This window comes from Equus przewalskii, chromosome 5 (genome assembly GCF_037783145.1).
Source record: "Equus przewalskii isolate Varuska chromosome 5, EquPr2, whole genome shotgun sequence".
Taxonomy (NCBI): Eukaryota; Metazoa; Chordata; class Mammalia; order Perissodactyla; family Equidae; genus Equus; species Equus przewalskii.
The window spans coordinates 309,146-332,619 of NC_091835.1; the positions used below are offsets into that span (position 1 = coordinate 309,146).

The 23,474-nt window shown below is 38.4% G+C and overlaps 1 protein-coding gene across 50 annotated transcripts in view; it reads left to right on the forward strand.

Moving 5' to 3' along the window:
* The window catches only part of MAP2 (microtubule associated protein 2), a 225,291-nt gene that overhangs the window by 141,855 nt on the left and 59,962 nt on the right, over positions 1-23,474 (forward strand). The window lies entirely within an intron of this gene.

Sequence of the window (23,474 nt, forward strand, 5' to 3'; positions counted from 1 at the left end):
TATTGTCTTGTTTTGCACTAAATGTCAGAACCGCATCACAAGCGCTAAAAAAGGTGTTTTATCAATCTCTTCCGCCCACTTACACTTTGAAAAATTATTTTGTTGAATTTGACTCTTAATCAATGTAACAGATTTGAGCTAAGAACAATTCAGACCTCCTTGTAGAATTATTCTGTCCCGCTTGTTTGTAAATGTAAATATGACTTAATTATCATTGTAGTTTTTTACTTGATCCTTCCTCTCGATCCTGTATTTTCGAAGATCTTATCAAAAATTTTCTCGTCTTTAATTTGCTGTCATGTTTGGTATCGTATTTTTCTTTTAATGTACTCCAGGTTTTTTAGGGATGTTTTCTTACGGTCCCACGGTGGTTCACCACCAGTGTGATTTTGCCCCCCAACCCCCTCGAATATTTGGCAATGACTGGGCACATTTATTATTTTTATGATATTGATACGCTAACAGCACCTAGAGGATAGAGGCCAGGGATTCTGCTGAAACCCCACAATGCAGAGGACAGCACCCAAGAAGAACAAAGCCTTATCTGGCCCCCAATGTTAACAGTACCGAGGTGGGGAAACCATGGTATGAACAAAATCCTAATGTGCAAATCTTTGAAAGACTATGACAATCTCTATGATAATAAAGCTGCCTATCATTATTATTATTTAAAATAAGAATAAACTTTTAACTATAAAAACTGAGCAAACAGTGGCGAACACCCTTTCCAGATAAGTGTGTTCCCAGGGAAAAGGCAGGAGGGGCCGGCGGGAGGAGGCAGAGGTTTTCCTATCAGCAGCCTTTCCTGAGTGTGGGCTGTGCAGGGAACGAAGCGGTGGGTCTGGAGGCTTGGCAGACCCGCCAGCTCTGGTGGCGGGCGGTGACCTGGTGGTGTCAGTGACTCATGGAGGGGTACATCAGAGTCAACAGGGTAAACCAGTTGTAGGTTTGGGTCTCAGGAGGTGGTGGTTGCAGGGCGTTGACTCTTAGGACACAGGAGGCCATCAGGCTGCGGGAGGCCCCAGGCCCCCGGGAGCGCCGGCCCCTCCCAGGCCTGCAGCCCAGCAGCAGCTCTGTGACCGTGCTGGAGGCTGGTGGTGTCCTTGCCATGGGGCAGACGAGGCGGGCTCAGGGAAGGCTGGAGGTCAGGCCCGGGCCAGCCTCCTCCTCTCAGGCACTGTTGCATCAGGGGCTGACGCTGCCTCTCGGAGGCCCAGGCCTGGGCACGAAGGAGGGAGCGCGCCGTTTGTCCGAACGGGCTTGAAGGCAGATGGCCTGCGGCCGGGGCTCGGGCTCCTTCCCTCGGTGTCGGGGAGCTCAAACCAGAGAGGTCCGTCGACCTTCTTTTTTCCTTTCTGGCATTGGCTGAGGGCCCTCAGTACTGTCTTCTTGGCACAGGGGTCTGGGGGCTCCTCGGGGGATGGACACATGTACATGCGCCCTCTGCGCTCAGGCGGATGGATTTTCAAGGTGCCCGGGCTCTGGGCGCGGCGGGGGTTCCGGGCATTTCAAAGCCACCGCTGAGAAACCCAGCCCCGTGGAGGTGTGGCGGGGCGGCTGCTGGGGGAGCGCTTCGGTCTCAGGCGCCGCGGCCCTCCGGACTGTGGCGCAGTCCCAGCCGGGCGCCCGGTGGGGCGGGACTGGGTCCGGAACCGGCCCTGCGGGTGGACCGAGCTGACGGGGCACCGACCCCAGCCCGGCGGCCGGCGGTCGGGCCTGGGTCGCTGGGACCTGCGCTGCGGGGCGGGGACGGCAGCGCGGCCTCGGCCGAGCCCAGGGACCTGCCCGGGTGGCTGCGCAGGATCGCGGCGCGGCGGGGCTCGGCCGGGACGTGTCCGAAGTCTGCAGCTGTGGAGCGCACGGGGCTCGGGCGACCGTGGGCGTCGGAGCGAGGACAGCGCGCGTGGGTGGCCGCACCCCGGGACCCTGCGGCCGTCGCCTGCTCGCTGAGGCCCGGGAGCCCCGGCGTCCCGCTGCTGTCCCCCGCGCCCGGCTGAGGGCAGAGGCGCCTCCGGGCTCTTTTTGACCTTTATACTTGACGTTTAAAGGGAGGAAATACAAAGATTTCTACTAGGTCCTGAAAATTACAGAAAATGACAGAAGGGCACTTTCCATTACTGTAAAAATAAATTAATACACTTGAATGCTCTTTTAAGGAAAAACAATGAATGCACTTTTATTAGTAAAAGGGAGATTTGTTTCATTCTTCTAGAATGGTCGCTAATGTCACTTTGCAATTTTGCCTTTAAGGAAATGGTGAAAGCCATTCAGGATTTATGTTTTAGCATCGACAGCGTTGATTTAGTGTGGATTCTCCTAGAATTGCCAACCTTCATACATTTCATACGTTTGTGTATAGTCTCCAGTCTGAACATTAATGCCGTTTTCTCCTGTCATCTCTACCGTAATCCATGTGTGCCGCGTGGAGTGAGGCACGTTGCCCACCTACAGTGGGGAAGCCGGGACCTGCAGAAAGTGACCATAGGCCCCTGGTAAATTGATTATAGCGCTTCAGTTTAGAGGTCTGCTTCTGGGCAGGCCCCAATATTGGAGTGGGAGAGGGACAGAAATAGTGGCCAACAGAGCAAGCAAATACTGAATCAAAAGTGGGTAACATGTTTGTCTGGATTGGAGAGGTGGAAGGCTGAATGAGGAGGACACTACAAAGAGCTTGATGAGGAAACAGGAAAGGCTTCTGTGGTTCAGAGAGAGGCCAAGTTTTGGAGAAGCAGGGGTGCTGTCAACTGACAGGTGATGGAGAATGAGATCCCTAAGCTGTCTACTGAGTACTTTTTTTTTTTTTTGGTAGATTTCTTTTTTTATGTATATTGAGCTAACATTGATTTATAACATTATATAAATTTCAGTTTTGCATCATTATATTTTGATTTTTGTGTAGACTACCTCACGTTCACCACCCAAAGACCACTTACCATCGGTGGCTGTGGACATTTCCCTATCACTCATTTTGCCTGCCCTCCTCCCTCCTTCCGGTCTGGCAATCACCAATCTAATCTCTGTGTCTGTGTGTTTGTTTGTTGCTGTTTATATCTTCTACTTATGAGTGAAATCATATGGCATTTTATTTTCTCCATCTTATTTCGCTTAGCATAATACCCTTAAGATCCATCCATGTCGTTACAAATGGCAAGAGTTCATCTCTTGTATAGCTGAGTAGTATTCCATTTTGTACATATACCACATCTTTTTTATCCATTCACCATTGACGGGCACTCAGGTTTTTCCCAAGTCTTAGCTATTGTGAGTAACACCACAATGTACATAGGGGTACAAATATCTTTATGCGTTTGTGTTTTTGTGTTCTTTGGATAAATACCCAGGAATAAAATAGCTGGATCATATGGTAGTTATGTTCTTAATTTTTTGAGGACTCCCTATACTGTTTTCCATAGTGGCTGCACCAGTTTGCACTCCCACCAGCAGTGTATGAGATTTCCCTTTTGTCCACATCCTCTCCAACACTTATTTCTTTTCTTGTTAATTATAGCCATTCTGATGGGAATGAGGTGATATCTCATTGTAGTTTTGATTTGCATTTCCCTAATAATTACAGATGTTGAACATCTTTTCATGTGCCTGTTGGCCATCTGTATATCTTCTGTAGGAAAATGTCTGTTCATATCCCTTGCCCCTTTTTTAATTGGGTTGTCTGTTCTTTGTTGTTGAGTTGTATAAGTTCTTTGTACATTTTGGACATTAACCCCTTATCAGATGTATGGTTTACAAATATCTTCTCCTGATTATGTTGGGCTACCTTTTTGTTTTATTGATGGTTTCCTTTGTTGTGCAGAAGCTTTTTAGTTTGATGTAGTCCCATTTGTGTATTTTTTATTTTGTTTCCCTTGCCTGGTGAGACATGGTATTTGAAAAGATGCTGCTAAGACCAATGTCAAAGAACATACTGCCTATATTTTCTTCTAGAAGTTTTTTGGTTTCAGTTCTTACATTCAAGTCTTTGATCCATTTTGAGCTGATTTTTGTGTATGGCATAAGATAATGGTCTACTTTCACTCTTTTGCATGAGGGTGTCCAGTTTTCCCAACACCATTCACTGAAGAGACTTTCCTTTCTCCATTGTGTGTTCTTAGCTCCCTTGTTGAAGATTAGCTGTCCATAGATGTGTGGGTTTATTTCTGACCTCTCAGTTCTGTTCATTGGTTTGTGTGTCTTTTTTGTGAGTGTGCCAGTACCATGCTATTGTGGTTACTATGGCTTTGTAGTATGTTTTGGTCAGGGATTGTGATACTTCCAGCTTTGTTCTTTTTTCTCAGGATTCTTTTGGCTATTTGGGGTTTTGTGTTGTTCCATATAAATTTTAGAATTCTTTATTCTATTTCTTTGAAAAATGTCATTGGGACTTTTATAGAGAATTGCATTAAGACTGTAGATTGCTTTAGGAAGTAGGGACATTTTAACTATGTTAATTCTTCCAATCCATGATCTTGGAATATCTTTTTATTTCTTTGTGTATTCTTCAATTTCTTTCAGCAATGTTTTGTAGTTTTCAGTGTATAGGTTTTTCAGCTCTTTAGTTAAATTTGTTCATATGTATTTTGTTCTTTTTGTTGTGATTGTAAATGGGATTGTATTCTTCATTTCTCTTTCCACTATTTCATTGTTAGTGTATAGAATTGCAACTGATTTTTCCAAGTTTATTTTGTATCCTGCAACTTTACTGTATTCATTTATTATTTCTAATAGTTGTGTTGTGGATTCTTCCAGGTATTCTATATATAGAATCATCTCGTCTGCAAATAGTGATAGTTTTACTTCTTCCTTCCAATTTGGATCCCTTTTATTTCTTGTTCTTGCTTAATTGCTCTGGCTACGACTTCCAATACTATGTTGCTTAAGGGTGGTGAAAGTGAGCATTCTTGTCTGGTTCCTGTTACTAAAGGGATAGCTTTCACTTTTTCACTGTGAAAGTGTAATATTAGCTGTGACTTTGTCATATATGGCCTTTATTGTTGAGTTACTTTCTATACCCATTTTATTCAGTGTTTTTATCATAAATAGATTCTGTGTCTTGCCGGTTGCTTTCTCTGCATCTATTAAGATCATCATGTGATTTTGATTCTTCATTTTGTATCATGTCTGGTGTATCATGTTGATTGATTTGTGGATGTTGAACCATCCCTGCATCCCTGGAATAAATCTGACTTGATCAGGTGTATGATCTTTTTAATGTACTGTTGTATTCAATTTGCTAGTATTTTGTTGAGAATTTTTGTCTATGTTCATCAGTGATATTAGACTATAATTTCTTTTTTTGTGTTGTCCTTGTCTTTTCTTTTCTTTTTTTTTTTTTTTTGTATCATGGTAATGTTGGTCTCATAGAATGAGTTAAGAAGCCTCCCCTCCTCTTCAGTTTTTTGGAAGAGTTCGAGAAGCATAGGTATTAAGTCTTCTTTGAATGTTTGGTAGAATTCACCAGGGAAGCCATCTGGTCCTGACTGTTTGTTTTTTTGGAGGTTTTAGATTACTGTTTGGATCTCCTGACTGGTGATTGGTCTATTCAAATTCTCTGTTTCTTCTTCATTTTGGGAGGTTGTATGATTCTAAGAATTTATCATTTCTTCTAGATTATCCAATTTGTTGGTGAATAGCTTTTTGTAGTTTTCTCTTATAGTTCTTTGTGTTTCTGGTTTTATTTATTTGAGCCTTCTCTCTTTTTTTCTTGGTTAGTCTAGCTAAAGGTTTGTCAATTTTGTTTATCTTTTCAAAGAACCAGCTCTAAGTTTCATTGATTTTTTTTCTATTGTTTTTTCCATCTCTGATTTATTTCTGCTCTGATTTTTATTATTTCCTTCCTTCTACTAATTTTGGGCTTTGTTTGCTCTTGTTTTTCTAGTTCCTTTGGGGGCACTGTTAGACTGTTTGACATTTTTCTTGTTTCTTGACATAGGCCTGTATTGTTATAAAGGTCCCTCTTAGTCCCACTTTTGATGTATCCAAAAAATTTTGGCATGTTATATTTTCATTTTCATTTGTCTCCAGGTAATTGTTGATTTGTTTGTTGACCCAGTAGTTGTTCAGCAGCATTTTGTTTAATCTCCACGTATTTGTGGTTTTCCCAGCTTTCTTCTTCTGATGGATTTCTAGTTTCATACCATTGTAGTCAGAAAAGATGCTGGGTATTATTTCAGTCTTCTTAAATTTATTGAGACTTGTTTTGTGGCCTGATATGTAATCTATCCTGCATAGTGTTCCATGTGCATTCGAAAAGAGTGTGTATTTTATGATTTTTGGTTGGAATGTTCTGTATATATCTACAAAATCCATCTGGTCCAATGTGTCATCTAAGGCCAATGTTTCTTTAGTAATCTTCTCTTTGGGTGATCTATCCATTGATGGAAGAGGAGTGTTAAAGTCCCCTACTATTATTACGTTACTGTCTATTTCTCCCCTTATTTCTGTTAATGGCTTCATATATTTAGGTGTTCCTATGTTGCCTGTGTAGATGTTTACTAGTGTTACGTCCTCTTTTGAATTGTTCCCTTTATCAGTGCCCTTGTCTCTTGTAACAGTTTTTCTTTTAAAGTCTGTCTTGTCTGATAAAATATTGCTACTCCACCTTTCTTTTCATTGCAGTTTGCATAGAGTATCTTTTTCCATCCCTTCAAATTCAGTCTGTGAGTGTCTTTGGGTCTGATGTGTCCCTTGTATGCAGCATGTATATGAGTCTTGTTTCTTTTTCTATTCAGCCACCCTGTGTGTTTTGATTTGAGCATTTAGTCCATTGACATTTAAAGTAGCTATTGATAAGTATGTACTTATTGCCATTTTATTGATTTCTGGGGCGTGTTTTAGTAGTTCTTCTTTGTTTCTTTCTTCTTCTCTTGCTCTCTTCCCTTGTGATTTGATGCCTTACTTTAGTATTATGTTTGGGTTGCTTTCTATTACTTTATTTGTGTATTTATTATAGGTTTCTGGTTTGTGATTACCATGAGTTTCATATATATTGACCTATGTAAATAGCAATCTATATTAAGTTGATGGTCTCTTAAGTTTGACCTCTTACCAAAAGCCCTGTACTTTTACTCCCCTCCCCCCACACTTTATATTTTTGATATCATATTCAACTCTTTTCTTTGTGTGTGTATCCCTTAAACTTTTATCACAGAGAGAGATATTTTTAGTTCTTTTGTCTTTTTTTTATTGAGTTCATAATAGTTTACATCAATGTGAGATTTCAGTTGTACATTATTTCTTGACTGTCACCACATAATTGCCCCCCTTCACCCCCTGTGCCCACTTCCCACCCCCCTTCTCCTGGCAACCACTGAACTGCTTTCTTTGTCCATGTGTTTGTTCATATTCCACATGTGAGTGAAATCATCTGGTCCTTGTCTTTCTCAGTCTGGCTTATTTTGCTTAGTATAATTCCCTCCAGGTCCTTCCATGTTGTTGCAAATAGGATGAATTTGTCTTTTTTTATGGCTGAGTAGTATTCCATTGTATATATACACCACGTCTTTATCCAATCATCAGTGGATGGGCACTTAAGTTGTTTCCATGTCTTGGCTATTGCGAATAGTGCTGCAACAAACATAGGGGTGCATATGTTACTTTGGATTGTTGATTTCAAGTTGTTTGGTAGATACCCAGTAGTGGGATAGCTGGGTCATATGTTATTTCTATTTTTAATTTTTTAGGACTCTCCATACTGTTTTCCATAGTGGCTGCAACAGTTTGCATCCCCACCAGCAGTGTTTGAGGGTTCTCTTTTCTCCACACCCTCTCCAACATTTGTTGTTTTTAGTCTTAGTGATTATAACCATTTTAACAGGCATAAAGTGGTATCTTAGTGTAGTTTTGATTTGCATTTCCCTGATGATTAGTGATGTTGAACATCTTTTCCTGTGTTTATTGGCCATCTGTATATCTTCTTTGGAAAACTGTCTGTTCATGTTCTCTGCCCATTTTTTGACCGGGCTATTTGTTTTTTTGTTGTTCAGTTGTGTGAGTTCCTTATATATTATGGAGATTAACCCCTTATAGCATATATGATTTGAAAATATTTTCTCCGAATTGGTGGGTTGTTTCTTTGTTTTGATTCGAGTTTCTTTTGCCTTGCAGAAGCTCGTTAATCTGATGAATTCCCATTTGTTTGTTTTTTCTTTTGTTTCCCTTGTCTGACAAGACGTGGTATTCACAAAGATCCTTTTTAGTTCTATGTCAAAGAGTGTACTACCTATATTATCTTCCAGGAATTTTATGGTTTCAGGACTTATCTTCAAGTCTTTGACCCATTTTCAGTTTATTTTTGTTAATGGTGTGAGATAATGGTATACCTTCGTTCTTTTGCATGTGGCTGTCTGGTTTTCCCAACACCATTTATTGAAGACTATCTTTTCTCCATTGTATGTTCTTGGCACTTTTGTCAAAGATTAGCTGTCCAAAGATGTGCAGTTTTATTTCTGGGCTTTCAGTTCTGTTCCATTGATCCTGTGTGCCTGTTTTTCTACCAGTATCATGCTGTTTTGATCATTGTGGCTTTGTAGTACATTTTGAAGTCGGGGATTGTGATGTCTCCAGCTTAGTTCTTTTTTCTCAGGATTTCCTTAGCAATTCAGGGTCTTTGGTTGCCACATATGAATTTTAGGATTCTTTGCTCTATTTCCATGAAGAATGTCATTTGGATTCTGATTGGGATTGCATTGAATCTGTTGATTGCCTTGGGTAGTATGGACATTTTAACTATGTTTATTCTTCCGATCCATGTGCATGGAATCTCTTTCCTTCTCTTTATGTCATTATCTATTTCTTTCAGAATGTCTTATAGTTTTCATTGTATAAGTCCTTCACCTCCTTAGTTAAATTTATTCCTAGGTACTTTATTCTTTTAGTTGTGATTGTAAATGGAATTGTATTCTTGAGTTCTCTTTCTGTAAGTTCGTTATTAGTGTATAGAAAAGCAACTGATTTCTGTAAGTTGATTTTGGACCCTGCAACTTTACTATAGTAGTTAACTATTTCTATTAGTTTTCCAATTGATTCTTTAGGGTTATCTATATATAAGATCATGTCATCTGCACACAGCAAGAGTTTCACTTCTTCTCTCCCTATTTGCGTTCCTTTTATTCTTTTCTCTTACCTAATTGCTCTGGACAGAACCTCCAGTAATATGTTGAATAACAGTGGTGATCATGGGCATCCTGTCTTATTCCTGTTCTCAAAGTTCTGGCATTCAGTTTTTGCCCATTGAGTATGATGTTGGCTGGGGGTTTGTCATATATGGCCTTTATTATATTGAGGCAATTTCCGTCTATCCCCATTTTGTTAAGAGTTTTTATCTGAAATGGCTGTTGGATCTTGTCAAATGCTTTCTCTGCATCTATTGAGGTGATCGTCTGCTTTTTACTCCTCAATTTGTTGATGTGGTATATCACGTTGACTGATTTGCAGGTGTTGAACTATCCCTGTGTCCCTGGTATAAATCCCACTTGATCATGATGTATGATCCTTTAATGTATTGCTGAATTTGGGTCCCCAAAATTTTCTTGAGGACTTTTGCATCTATGTTGATCAGCGACATTGGCCTGTAGTTTTCCTTTTTTGTGTTGTCCTTGTCAGACTTTGGTATCAGAGTCATGTTGGCCTTGTAGAATGTGTTAGGAAGCATTCTATCTTCCCTAATTTTTTAGAATAGCTTGAGAAGGATAGGTATTAAATCCTCTCTGAAAGTTTGGTAGAATTCCCCTGGGAAGCTGTCTGGTCCTGGGAGTTTCATTCTTTGGGATCCTTTTGACTACTATTTCCATCTCTTTCCTTGTGATTGGTCTGTTCAGATTATCTCTTTCTTCTTGATTCAGTTTTGGGAGGTTGTCAAAATCTAAGAATTTATCCCTTTCCTCTAGATTATCCATTTTGTTGGCATATAGTTTTTCCTAGTATTCTCTTATAATCCATTGTATTTCTGTGGTGTCTGTTGTTATTTCTCCTCTTTCATTTCTAACTTTGTTTATCTGAGCTTTCCCTCTTTTTGTCTTTGTAAATCTGGCTAGGGGTTTGTCAATTTTATTTATCTTCTCAAAGAACAAGCTCTTTGTTTCATTGATCCTTTCTACTGCCTTTTTTGTTTCAATAGCATTTATTTCTGCTCTGATTTTTATTTCTCTCTTTCTGCTGACTTTGGGCTTTGTTTGTTCTTCTTCTAATTCAGTTAGGTGTAATTTGAGATTGTTTATTTGGGATTTTTCTTGTTTGTTAAGGTGAGCCTGTATTGCAATGAATTTCCCTCTTAATATGGCTTTTGCTGCATCCCATAGAGTTGGTATGGTATATTATCATTTTCATTTGTCTCCAGATATTTTTCTGATTTCTCCTTTAATCTCTTCAACGATCCATTGCTTGTTCAATAACATATTGTTTAATCTCCACATCTTTGTCCCTTTCTCAGCTTTTTTCTTGTAATTAATTTCTAGCTTTTTAGCATTGTGATCAGAAAAGATGCTTGTTATTATTGCAATTTTCTTAAATTTATTGAGCCTTCCCTTGTTTCCCAACATATGGTCCATCCTTGAGAATGTTCCATATGCACTCAAGAAGAGTGTGTATTCTGTTATTTTTCTAGGGAGTGTTCTATATATGCCTATTAAGTCCAACTGGTTTAGATTTTCATTTAATTCCACTGTTTCTTTGTTGATTTTCTGTCTGGATGATCTGTCCAATGATGTGAGTGGAGTGTTGAGATTCCCCTACTATTATTGTGTAACTATTAATATCTTCTTTTAGGTTTGTTAGTAGTTGATTTATGAACTTTACTGCTCCTGTGTTGGGTGCATAGATATTTATAAGTGTTATTTCTTCTTGGTGGAGTGTCCCTTTGATCATTATATACTGCCCCTCTTTGTCCCCCTTTACCTGTCTTATCTTGAAATCTACTTTGTGTGATATAAGTATTGCAACACCTGCTTTCTTTTGTTTGCCATTAGCTTAGAGTATCATCTTCCATACCTTCACTCTGAGCCTGTGTTTGTCATTGAAGCTGAGATTTGTTTCCTGGAGGCAGCATATTGTTGGGTCTTGTTCTTTAATCCATCTCACCACTTTGTGTCTTTTTATTGGAGAATTCAGTCCATTTCCGTTTAGCTTTATAGGTGGTTTATCTCCTACCTTTACTGTATATTTGCCCTTATCAGTGATCTTTTTTCTTTGATAACTTTCTTATTCCTACTTGTGGTCTTGTCTTTTCCACTTCAATAAGTACCTTTAGCATTTCTTGTAAGACTGGTTTCTTGGTGATAAAACCCTATAATTTTTGCATGTGTGGGAAACTCTGTATCTTTCCTTCCATTCTGAATGGTAATACTCTATATTGCCAGAAAGAGTATTCCTGGCTGTTGGTTTTTACCTTTCAGCACTTTGAATGTATCATGGCACTCCCTTCTGCTCTGTAAAGTTTCTGCTGAGAAGTCATCTGCTAGCCTTATGGAGTTTCCTTTGTATGTAACTTGTTGCCTTTCTCTTGCAGCTTTTAGGATTCCCTCTTTGTCTTTAATTCTTGACATTTTAATTATAGTGTGTCTTGATGTGGGCCTCTTTGGGTTCATCTTGTTTGGTGCTCTCTGTGCCTCCTGTGACTGGATGTCTGTTTCCTTCCTTAGGTTAGAAAAGTTCTCAGCTGTTGTTTCTTTAAATAGGTTCTCTGCCCCTTTGCCTCTCTCTTCTCCTTCTGGGACACCTATAATACAGATGTTCGTGCTCTTTGTTTGTCCCAGAGGCCCCTTAGACTGTCCTCGTTCTTTTTAATTTTCTTTATTTTTCTGTTCAACTTGAGTCATTTCCTCTACTCTTTTATCCAGCTCACTGATCCTTTCTTCTCTGTCATCTACTCTGCTGTTGATTCTCTCTGGTGAATTTTTCATTTCCGTCATTGTATTCTTCAGCTCTAACTCAGTCTTTTTTGTATTTTCTGCCTCTTTGTTGAAGTTCTCACTGAGTTCATCAATTCTTCTCTTAAGATCAGTGAGCATCCTTATGACTATTAGTTTGTATTCTTTATCAGATAGTTTATCTCTTTCATTTAGTTCTTTCTCTGAAGATTTGCCCTGTTCCCTTATTTGAAACATATTCCTTTGTCTCCTCATTTTGCCTAATTCTCTGTGCTTAAGTCTATGTTTTAGGTAGATCAGCTACATCTCCCAATCTTGGAAATGTGGCCTTATGTAAGAGATGCCTTATGGGGCCCAAAAATGTGCATGCTTCTCGTCACCAGTTCCAAACATTCCAGGAGTGTCACCTGTGTGGGCTGTGTATGTCCTTCTGTTTTGGTGGGGTTGCTCTTGCTGTGGGCACATGAGTAAGCTAGGCTGGCTCCCAGGCTTGCTGGTTGTAAGACTTAGCTGCATAAGGCTGCTGCAGTCACTTTATTAGGTGTGGCAAGCCCAGTATGGCTGATGGAAAGGTCTAGTAACACATATCTGATGCTATTTTGCTGTTAAGTGAATCAGACCCCCAGCATGACTGGTTGCTAGGCTCAGGGGCTCACAATTGCTGTACGTCTCTGGCCTGCAAGGCTGTTCTCACCTCTCTCAGGCACACAGCTGGCTGGCACCAGCCCCAAGCCTGGCAGCACACAATTGTTTCAGGCATTGAAAGGTAGAATATATATCCCCTGTGGCAGTTTGAGAAGGCCAGTGGCACAAGTCTGCTGTAGGTGACATGCCCCATTGCCCACGGCCCACACACCCTGCCAACACAATCTTGCCCTATGTGTGCACCCAAACCCACCAAGGCAGACCCACTTGCCCAGCTGCAGAAGTCCCACACATCCCACCTACACAGTCCTGCAAATTTCCCATGGGCTTGCTGGTGGGGGGGCCAGTCCTTGTTGTAGGCTCCCTGCCCTGGCTCAGCTAGATTAAATCAGTGCTCTAGTGGGCAGGGCAAACTCCTTCCCTAGCAGGCCAAGGAAGAAATATTTGCCAGCCAGCACCTGTGTCAGCATGCCTGTACTAGGTCACAGTAATGGCTGCCATCTGGGTCAGTCCCTGAGGAGGTGGGCCCAACTGCTTCCTGCCTCTCTGAGATGGTCACAGAGCTTATCAAGTGAGTTTCTTTTTCTAAAGGACTATGCATCTTTCTGGTGATTTTGTGTCAGTTTCCGGAAAGGGTGAATCTCTGTGTGGGTCCCTTAAAGAGCAGGCTTTTCTTTCTCTTATGTTTGAGAGCTTTTCTGGGGGTTTTCCCCATTGGTTTTAATAGCCAGCAAAGCCAGATATTATGGCACTTGTCCTGTTTGTGCTAAATTCAAAGGCTGCTTATTTTGTGGCATAGCTCTCCCTCTGAGATCCCCCACTCCTCCAGGAAAAGCTTCGTACCTTAAGACTGCTCCCGGCCTTGAAGCATCATGGCTAGAATGTGGTTTTTTCCTCAGCAGAGTGGTATTTCTCCCTCTTCTGCCTCTGTCAGTGTTGTCCTGTGTTGTGGGGGTTCTTTTTATCCAGTTTCCAGTTCTCGTTCAGAGGTGATTGTTCCACAGGTAGTTGTAGATTTGTTGTGTCTACGAGAGGAGGTGAGGTCAGAGTTCTCCTATGCTGCCATCTTCCCAGCAATCCTGAGGTTTTTAAAATCTCCAGTTAGAAAAGAATTCCGAACGTTTCATAAAATCTTTTTTCATAAAATCTGCTTAGTGAGCAGACGAAAATAATCAAGGAAGAAAGTCTTCCTGGTTCATTTTTGGAAGCTTGTCTTTTCATTAGGATTATGCACGTCCTTTATCAGTCTTGTTATATTTCTAAGAATTCTTTCCTCACAAAAAAGGAAAAAAAAAAGAAAGTTTACTAGTAATTTTGACCAAATAAATTACTCTAATATCTTGAGAACATATTCATCAAACAATATTTTTTCTAAAAATATGACATAGTTAAATTGATTACATTGCTTGTATATACCTGAGAAAAATATCTGCCGCTATGTACCAAATTCCACCTTGAGGGGTGGCTTTGGGTTTGATGTTATTGCTGCTGAGAGATTAGTAGACTAGGGAGTACCTAGCGTTCTCCCTCCTTTCTCTTTCCTCCCTGAGTTACTGAGATGAACCGAGTCTGCTTCAGTGTATCAAGCCTTTTTCTCTTCCGTTCATTCTCTCACGCTCCACTGCTCCTTAACACATTACATAAAGCTCATGCTTTGACTGTCAGGGGAGTCTGGATATTCATGTCAGGAGCAGATGAACAGAACAACTGGTGCTGCATTGCAGACCTGGTAGCTTCAGCATGATCCGACTTGGCATCATGATGCCTGAGGGGAAAAGGACACTGAACCGCTTGCTGCCTGCTCACTGTGTGGCTCGTCTCACAGAACGAGTCACCATTCAGCAGCTCTCATAGAAAATATAATTCAGAACCCAGCCAAGCTGAGGAGCAAAGAAAGAGAAAAGTGCATGTCCTAGACTCTCATTGCATCTTTTAACAAACATGCAAATGCTAGGTGGTTATTAGGACACAGAAATGAGAGTGAAATGTCTGCTTTTACAATTGCTTTCAGCAATGCTCTAAACTTAAGACATTAGGAAAAATAAATAATAAAGGAGGGATCAAGATTCAAAGAAAAATAATCTTTAAGAGAGATGAGTCAGCTTCAGCAGCCTGAAAATCAGACTCAATATTTTCAGTCCAGATTTTCTATTTGGAGATACAGGTCAAGGAAGTGCTAGGATATGAGCACCTCTGATTCTCACATAAGCGACTGTGGCGTGAATGGCCAGTCCTCTGATTGAACTAAAAATTTTCTCTTTTGCAAAACAAGTTAACATTTACCCAATCAATCTGTTGTGACTTCAGGAAACAAGTGATGGAAAAACATTTTGAAAGGGCACTAACCTATAGGAGAGATTATCAGAAGTCCATGAACAAAAAGCCAGAGCTGATGTGGATTTCATTCTCTCGAATGAATCTCTTCCTCTTCTGAATGCCCCCATATCCCGTGTTTTTTGTCTTGCTAATAGCAGTGATCATATTGAATATTTTACTGATGTTCCTTGTCACTTGTTTTAATCCCCATCACTAGATTGTCAGTGTTTTAAGGTGGAAGCTATGCTTCATTCATCTTCATTTTCCTTGTGGTATGTAATGCCATGCTTATTTTCTATAGTAGGTACTAATCAATATTTTTTGAGTTAATATAAAGAAGAGAGAGAGTTAGTATCCATGTTCGGTTCTGAGAATGGAAATCACATAAATAAAATGGGGCTACAAAAATTATACCACAGTATGAGCAATACATTTGTGGGAAAGATTGTGTTAAACGAGAAGACTGGACATGAATTGGTAAACCAAGGCCGTATGAGAGGAGGCTAGATTCAAAGTGAAGACGACGGGACTCTTGGCCAGAAGAGAGAGGAATTAGGTAGGATCTCTGAAATAGTATGGTGAAAGGATATAGTGCAAGACTTGATGTGGTCTGAAAATGGAAATGAAGCTTTGGAGTGGAGAAAATATATCTTCAACTTATGATCGCAGTAGGATAGCTGACTAGAAATACTGTCTTGATGATGAAAATTACTGGACTGGGAAGAAAATGAAAAGTCAGGATAAATGACATTTCTCAGAGACATCTATAATCTAACAGCTAGGAAACACACGGATATTGAACAACTTTTCATGGTCATTCCTGCAAAATTGAGCCCCACGTAATAGTTTTCCTCAATTGAAAAGGCCACTGAAATACGTTGCAAACAGAACTCTAAAATGCATGCCCTTGTTGATCCTCTGTCTGAAAGGTAAGGATTGCCTCACCGTTCTAGGTCAGGAGCTCACATAAATTTCGTATCTGACAAACGGGCAGTCTGAATCTTAAAGCAAGTGGATGTTCTGAGTTATACACTTAATTATACTTCTTTAAAGGAATATACCAGTATTGTCTCAGAAAGATGTCATGTATCTTATTTTTGAAGGTCAATCTGAATAAAATATCACTAATGCCCTTTTTTCTCTATTTCATCTTTGAGTCTATAAAATATTTTGCAAATGATAAGTTCTTAGGTATTAAACAGCATTTTCCTGTTGAATAATAGGAATATTTATTCATTAATTTTAGGAAAAATGTTTTGATTTCAATTAGATATACTTCTCTAGTTTCACTATTTTATAAAAATGATCAAAGCTTCTTGTAATTCATAATTTTCTTTTTTTGATGTATTAAATGAAAGATGCTTCTATTTACATTTTCTAATTCTAATCAATAAGTATTTCGGTATTTGAAGGACTTTCTTCTTCTCCAAGGAAGGAAATAATAATAATATTAATAATCTACTATTACTTTTATAAGCAATTTAAAAATCAATTCACTAGATACTTTTTCTCCTTGCTACATTTTGCTATCCTTTATCTTAAAGCTCGTGTACATTTTTCTGTTTCTTGAAAAATTGGCTATTTGCTGCTTTTCTTATCAGCTTAAAAAATAGAGATGTGTGACTAAAGCGTTGAAAAGATTGCAATAAACCTGCTTTCCTCAGGGCTTTACCAGAATGCAGATACCAACATAGGGAAAACTGCTTTTTCTCAAAAAAATTATGTTAATTTGGCCTAGGTGACAAAGCATGTAAGTTTTTCCTTCAGGCCAGCTCTCACCCAATTCTTTTAAGTCTTAATTGCAGTAAGAAGAGAAACAAAGAACTGAGTATGAAGCAAGTACAGATGCCACTTTCAAAAGTCACATTTTAGGAGGGGAAGTTCATTTAATTGGAATAACAATGGTCCCTTGCCCTCATGGAAATATCTGCCATCCATCTAGCCTATGAAAAATATAGTGCTTGAAATGTTCTGTGGACCGCATTGAGCTTGCACATATGATCTGAATGCGACATTGGAAACACTGCTCAAGAACTCGGTTGTTTTGGTGACACAGGTTTCCTTTCTAGTTCAATTTCATTGTTTGAGTGAATTGATGCTACCCTTTCTCATAATTTAACGTCTTAAGATTGGAATCACCAGCTAAGGCTAAATTTAATTTTTTTAGTGTGAAGGAATAAAAACATCCCAAATTATGTTTAACTTTTTAAAGTAGATTTTAAAAATGTTGAGTATTTCTTCAATTCTAATTAGAAATACTAGAGTCAGAAGTAGAAATACTGTACCCCAAACCGTGGTAAGTTTCAACTCTCCCTTACATTCTCTGATGCAACTGAGGTGAAAAAACTGTATAAATATAAAGTGTTTTTACTCACCAGGTCTGTAGAAAAATGAAAATTTCCACATACGCTTTTTAGGAGATATTTTAGAAAATCTATGTGATTAAAATGTCAAGGTGGTTCTTTTATTTTGTTCTGTAAAATTTTAAATATGATACTTTAACTAACATGTCCACGTTAAAACCATACTTCTCTTCCTGTAGCTTTTGGTCACCTTCTTGTTACTGCCAGATGGAGTCATTCTTGCTTCTGTGTTCCATGTTGCATTTCAGAATTATCCAGGAAAAAAAGGCCAGAAATCACAAAATTCCTTGGTTTCATGAGCGTTTTTACTTTCATAGCAAACTTCTCTTTAGGAAAACAGACCCAAACTATAAACCCATATGAAACATTTTTGAGGGGTGGAGGATCTCTGTAAAAGTTGGGAAGGAGGGATTGATAAATTAGCAAGAAGAATGAAAACAAATCAGATAAAACAAGCTATTTTGAGGCATATTTGTAGAACCAAGAATTGGTCAACCTCTTCATGATCAGGGGTTCCATATATAAAATATTGAAATTGCAATTTAAGTTTGGAAAAAAAAGCTTCAAGTCTGTTAGGAATTTTCCTATATATCAGGAAGAAAATAATGTAACTTTTCAGAGTAAATTGAATCTTCATTGCCATTATTTTACTAAGAAAATTTCAGGGCCTTTTTATGCTACCTGATTTTCCATATCATCAAGCTCCCTATATCTCTCCCATAGAATTGTGTTTTTCATACCAAATGCAGCTCTGTGTTTATAGACATAGTACAATATGGTCCCAGTATCGTCTGCCTATCTGAGGCCTACCCTAAGGAAAACCACAAAGTAAATAGAACTTGCCTTGAGTACCTTTCCATTTGCTTCTTAAATGCCATTTCTTCATTTTCTTCAGGTTGTCAACAGTCACCTGCAAATACCTCATATGCCCAGGATCCCACTGTCAACTCCATTGCAAAGCCCAATCGCTTTGCTCCCTGATGTCAACGCACCTGCCTAGATAGCATCCTGTTTTTACATTTTTCTCAACTCTGCCGCTCCATCAAAACTGATCTCCCCTTCTCTTTCTGCTTGGCTCCTACAATAGAACAACTAGAGCTATTGCCATAATGAGTTACAGTTTTATGTTTTCTCACTCTCATTTGCATTCTGATATGAAGCTTCAGTGTCTTCAAATAGAGAGTGAATACTTTAGTGAATACTTAATACTTGGCAGTTTTAGGTATGATGTAGATAGCACCCACAATATTCGCGTATTTCTAGAGGTGTGCTTGGTAACCATGAGACCCAGTTCACAGAGAAGAGATACAGGTTGAAAGAAGTAAACAACGTTGATACAAAATCGTCAATGTAAAATTTTATTTCAACAGATCTCTAAGGGGTATTTTCTAAAGTAGGATTTTTAGGTTAATTTGCAAATTTCTGAAGATAATTTTGAAGTTACTCATTCTTGTTCGTCTTATGTAATGAACCTTTTTTATTTTCTGATTGGAGAGAAATTCATTTAATAATATTTTCCTTGGGATGCATTAATGAATCCAGAACACAAAAGACGTCATTTTTATTCTAGAATAATTTTTGGCATGAAAAAATTTAAAACTTCTATTAAAGTCTTTGTCTTTTACTATCATAATAGCGCCAAAGTACAAATATAACATTGGACTTGACACTTGTTTTGTTAGTTAAAAAAAATGATCTTGCAGTCTCTTGATGCTGCCACTCAGAGGTCCTGGAAAAGAGTCTTTAGCTATCGTCAATTTTACTTGTTTGGGATTTTTCCAAAGAAGATGTTCTCTTTATCTTGTGTCTTGGCTGAGCTTTTATGTAGCAAAAATGACTAAAGAGTAATAGAAAGATGGCTCAAAATTATATCTTTCTTCCCAATTTTCATTTTTTTCGCCAAGCATTTTAGTTTTCAGAATTTCATAATGTAATTAATTCCCTTGTGCCTTTCCCTATAGGATTATTGAAACATTGTTCTCTGGTTGTGTATTTTCAGTTATAATTTGAAAATTATAAAGAATTACCAAGCGTACTTATTAGTGACTTAAAGTCTGCTGAATCCTTTCAGGGTTGGTATAAAGAGAATATTTGTGGACAATATTTTATATAGCTACAGTGACAAAAATAAAATAGGCAGTTATAGAAGATGGATATTCACTTATTTAAAACATTTATAGTTCATGAGAAAATTGCTAAGAAAAAAGCACATAAGGGTGATGTCACATGGTGCTATTTGCACATTCATTCTTAGTAGCACTGGTGGTTTAAGTAAAACATAGTTACGCAGAAGTCTTGTTGGTCTCAGTGTGCTGATGGAGTGTGCCCTGTGATATATTGTACGAACGGATTTTCCCATCACATGGTTCCTAAATTCTGTATGCTTCAAGGTCACAAGGCCTCCAAAGATTTACTTAAGTTACTATGCTGGGGATGAGATAGAAGGAGCAACAAAAGGTAGCTAAGCTGGTAATTTGCAAAGAGTTTCTCCTAGAAGAAATAGTTACGTTTAGAGGTAACTAGTAAAGACTATTCCTGGTATGTGGAGAACTTATATTTTAAAAGTTCAGTCCAAAGACTTTTTTTAGAATCTAGAATATTTTTCCATTTTTCTTCGTATCTTATGTCTCAGGCATTCCTAGGTTTTGCAACTGTAGAAGCATTGATTTCCCCACATGAAATCCTAGCCTTGCTCCTGGTGCCCAACTCCTTTGAGATACTCAAGCACAAACGAAACTTTGAAAACATGGAGAGCCCCTTATGTGCATGAGTGCTGGCACATACACTCATACACACACTCACACACCCACACGCGCACACGCCTGCTTGTCTACACACACATCACTACATTTTGCATTTTGTTTATCCCAGAGGTACTGTTTCTAAGGGTGAATTTATTCAAGCTCTCTTAGTTTTACTATTTCATCTTCCCATTAATGTTATTAATAATGTCTCATGCTACATTCCTTTGACACTGTGATGTATTCAAGACAATGCAGAAGATAATCCAATTTCTCACAAGTCTACAAGGAGTAGGACAATCGTAACGGTTTTGGCAAGATGCAAACCCGAGCATTTCAAAGCTCTAAAAGCATTATCAATTCCCTCAGTGCCTTAATGATTATTCAATTTATTGATATTAAAGCAATTTAAAAATTTTAGGGGGATAAATTCCCCAAGGAATTTCTCTTTCTCAAATTAATTTAGAATCAATAAAATATTACAATCTGACAATTAGCAAATGTTTAATACATGGACTACAAGCAATAATATACATATACACACATTACTACATTGGAAACCCCCAACACTACCAGCAGCAAAAACCTTTAACTAGAATATGATAAGTATAAAGTTAGACTATATTCGCTTACTATATTTCTTCTGCTTAAGTGTGTTTTTTTCCCATTTCCAGCTGGACTCTTAAAATTAGAAACAAAATTTCCCAGTAGGTACTATTTCTGATCTGTGCTTGCCTTTCTAATTACTTTTGACTCCATAATATAGAATCCTTAACCTGTGGTATCCTTCCACTGATAACCATCTTAATTTACTCACTTTCCCCCTTTACTAAATTTAAATGCTAGGCCACTTTTGTTCAAGCTCTAAAAACTTCATTTGGGTAGGTTAAATTGTCAGTCTAAATAAATCGTGGATTTGAGCACGTAAGTTGACATAGGAAAAAAAGAATGAGAGAAAATTCTCCTGTAATCGTACTACCAGTCCTAGGCCATTCAGGTTGCAAATGCATTTCAGAAGAGGACCATGTGAATGACTGGATGGTTCAGCCAAGATCTGTGGCCATTACAAGAAAATCTTCAAAAATAAAAAACATGTCCTTCAATGAGATTGCCCCACTTTCAAGCACAATTTAAATGTAGGGACACTATATCTTACTCATCTTTGTATCCCCCATAATGACTAAGCGTAGTTTTGTGATCTATAGTGGGTGTGATATAAAATCTCTTAAATTTAATTACTCATCAGAACCGAATTTTGTGCAATTGAGATCCCATATCCTAAATGCAGTTATCTCCATAAACTAACATTACCACAAATGTATTTTTCCCCATAAGTTAAATTTATCCTTCTTTTAATCGGTAAATCTTTAGAAGAAATCTTTGGAAGAAAAAGCTGGTAGGCAAAGATCTACATCTGCAATATTGGACAGGGTGACCGTTTGAGATCAGTCGGAGTCTGACTAAGGATGGATATGCCAACACTGGCCTCTTTAATTAATGCTCAGGTGCCAGGGAAACAAAAAACAAAGAAAACCAGCAATCTGCTCTTTTAGTTTCCTTCATCGCCAGTTGATTACAGGAAATAGTTTCAGAGACCATTTACTCTCCAAATTAAGCAAGGAGTGGAAGGAAGGAACTTTTGTCCTTTCCCTGTTTTTATGAATTTGTCCAGGGTATTTGTTTAGCAGAGTGCTTCCAGCTACACAGTAGTTTCCTTGTTGACTAGTTTCCATCAGCAGGGGCAATTATCATTGGTTTCCTAGGCAACCATTCTGTACCCTACTGAGAAAAACCTTTTCTTGACAGGAGCATTCTGTCTAAAGTTGTTTTGTTTTCCTTCTTTCACAAGTGTACGGTAGGCTTACTTATCATTTTTTTTAATGCGGCATTATTATGCCCGTTATTCTTAAAAGCAGAGACGTTTACTGGCTTTTATATTCCATATGGCTGAATTTATTGTCAGTGTCTCTTCTTGCTTAACAACTTGATAGAAATCAACAAAAATATGTTCTCAGGCATATGCCAACTTGCTTGGATTTTTCGTTCACAGTCTTATTGTTGAGCCTATGAATGTTCAAGAGCCTATGAATGTTCAAGTAATCGCAGCTGGTCCTGATGAAAACTTAAAGGGTACACATTCAAATCAAACTTCTGTGTGTACCAACAATGTCATCTATTTCTCAGGAGCAAGTTGGAGTTTTCAGAGCACTGAGAAAGTTTCAACTCCCTTGCTTTTGTTATAAATCAACTAAACAATATTGAGAGATTAATATAACAAAATAAACTAAAAATATATGCTAAAAACCAGGCCTGAGACTGTCTTATAAATTTTAATGTGATAAAATACTGTGACCAGAAGAGCATAGCGGTGGTGTAGCATGAATCAGCATCATGGAAAAAACCAGAGGGCTTCAACAGTTATATAAATGCTGCATCACATGGCACAACAGTAGAGTAAAATTTACTTTACCATTTAATTTAAATAATCAGTGGCACGAGCCTGATATGTTGTCGGTTAAGCAGTGAGCCAACATTCAGACAAGGAAGTACTCACTGAGGAAAATGACAACAGCATCTCAATGTACAACAAGATTTTTTGGGTCTTTACTTACATTTTATCAATCAAATAATGATCATAGACTTAGATGATAACAAGACAGTAAAACTGATTAAAACAGAGGTATGTAATTTAAATAAGCACTTGATATATATATTATTTCATTTCTTTGTCACAACACACCAAAAGATGAATACCACCTCTATTCCCTTTATGGATGGGGAATCTGAGGGTTGGAGAGGTTGTCACTTCCTTGTGGCTACTAAGAGATCAAGGCAGAATTTGATTCCAGGTTTTCTCACACCAGAACCAAATGTTTGTGCTACACTGATATAAATCAAAGTGATGTGCAAATGGGACAGTAAGTTGCCTTTATCCATTATTTTGCCAGGTTTTTCATCCAGAAAATGTGTTATTGTGTGGATTTAATAATATTGATCCATAATTGATCAAAATTGATCAATTTCGTCAATAATATTGATTGAGGAAATAAAAGTGTCTAGTGTATCAGCTTGTTTAATAACTTTGTATCACAGTATTAGGTTTATTCGTTACTTAGGTGAAATGTAGGTTGCTTAACATGATACTTTTGGGTATCATCAAGTAGGTTTCTGTGGATTAGAGCATTTCTCAATTAGTTTCTTATACCTATTTACCTCCCAAATATGTTTCCACCAATTTATTTCTCGAATATCAAAAAATTAAATGTTACTTCTTTTCAGAATTCAGGGTATCTACCAAGGACTGCTTTGGTACTCTTTTCTGAATACTGAACCCATCTCTGTTGCCCAGAATAAGTTTTCAAGATAGACTTCACTTTTTACCTTTAGATGTTTACCTATATAGTGATAATCTGTTATCACCTATTGCTCTGTTACCTGAGTTGTATCTTTAAATCTTTTATTTTATATCAGTCTGTAATCAGTAACATTTTTTAGAGGTTATGATATGAATTTGTTTTAAAGAAGTTGCTTTTAATGTTTTCCTTCCAACT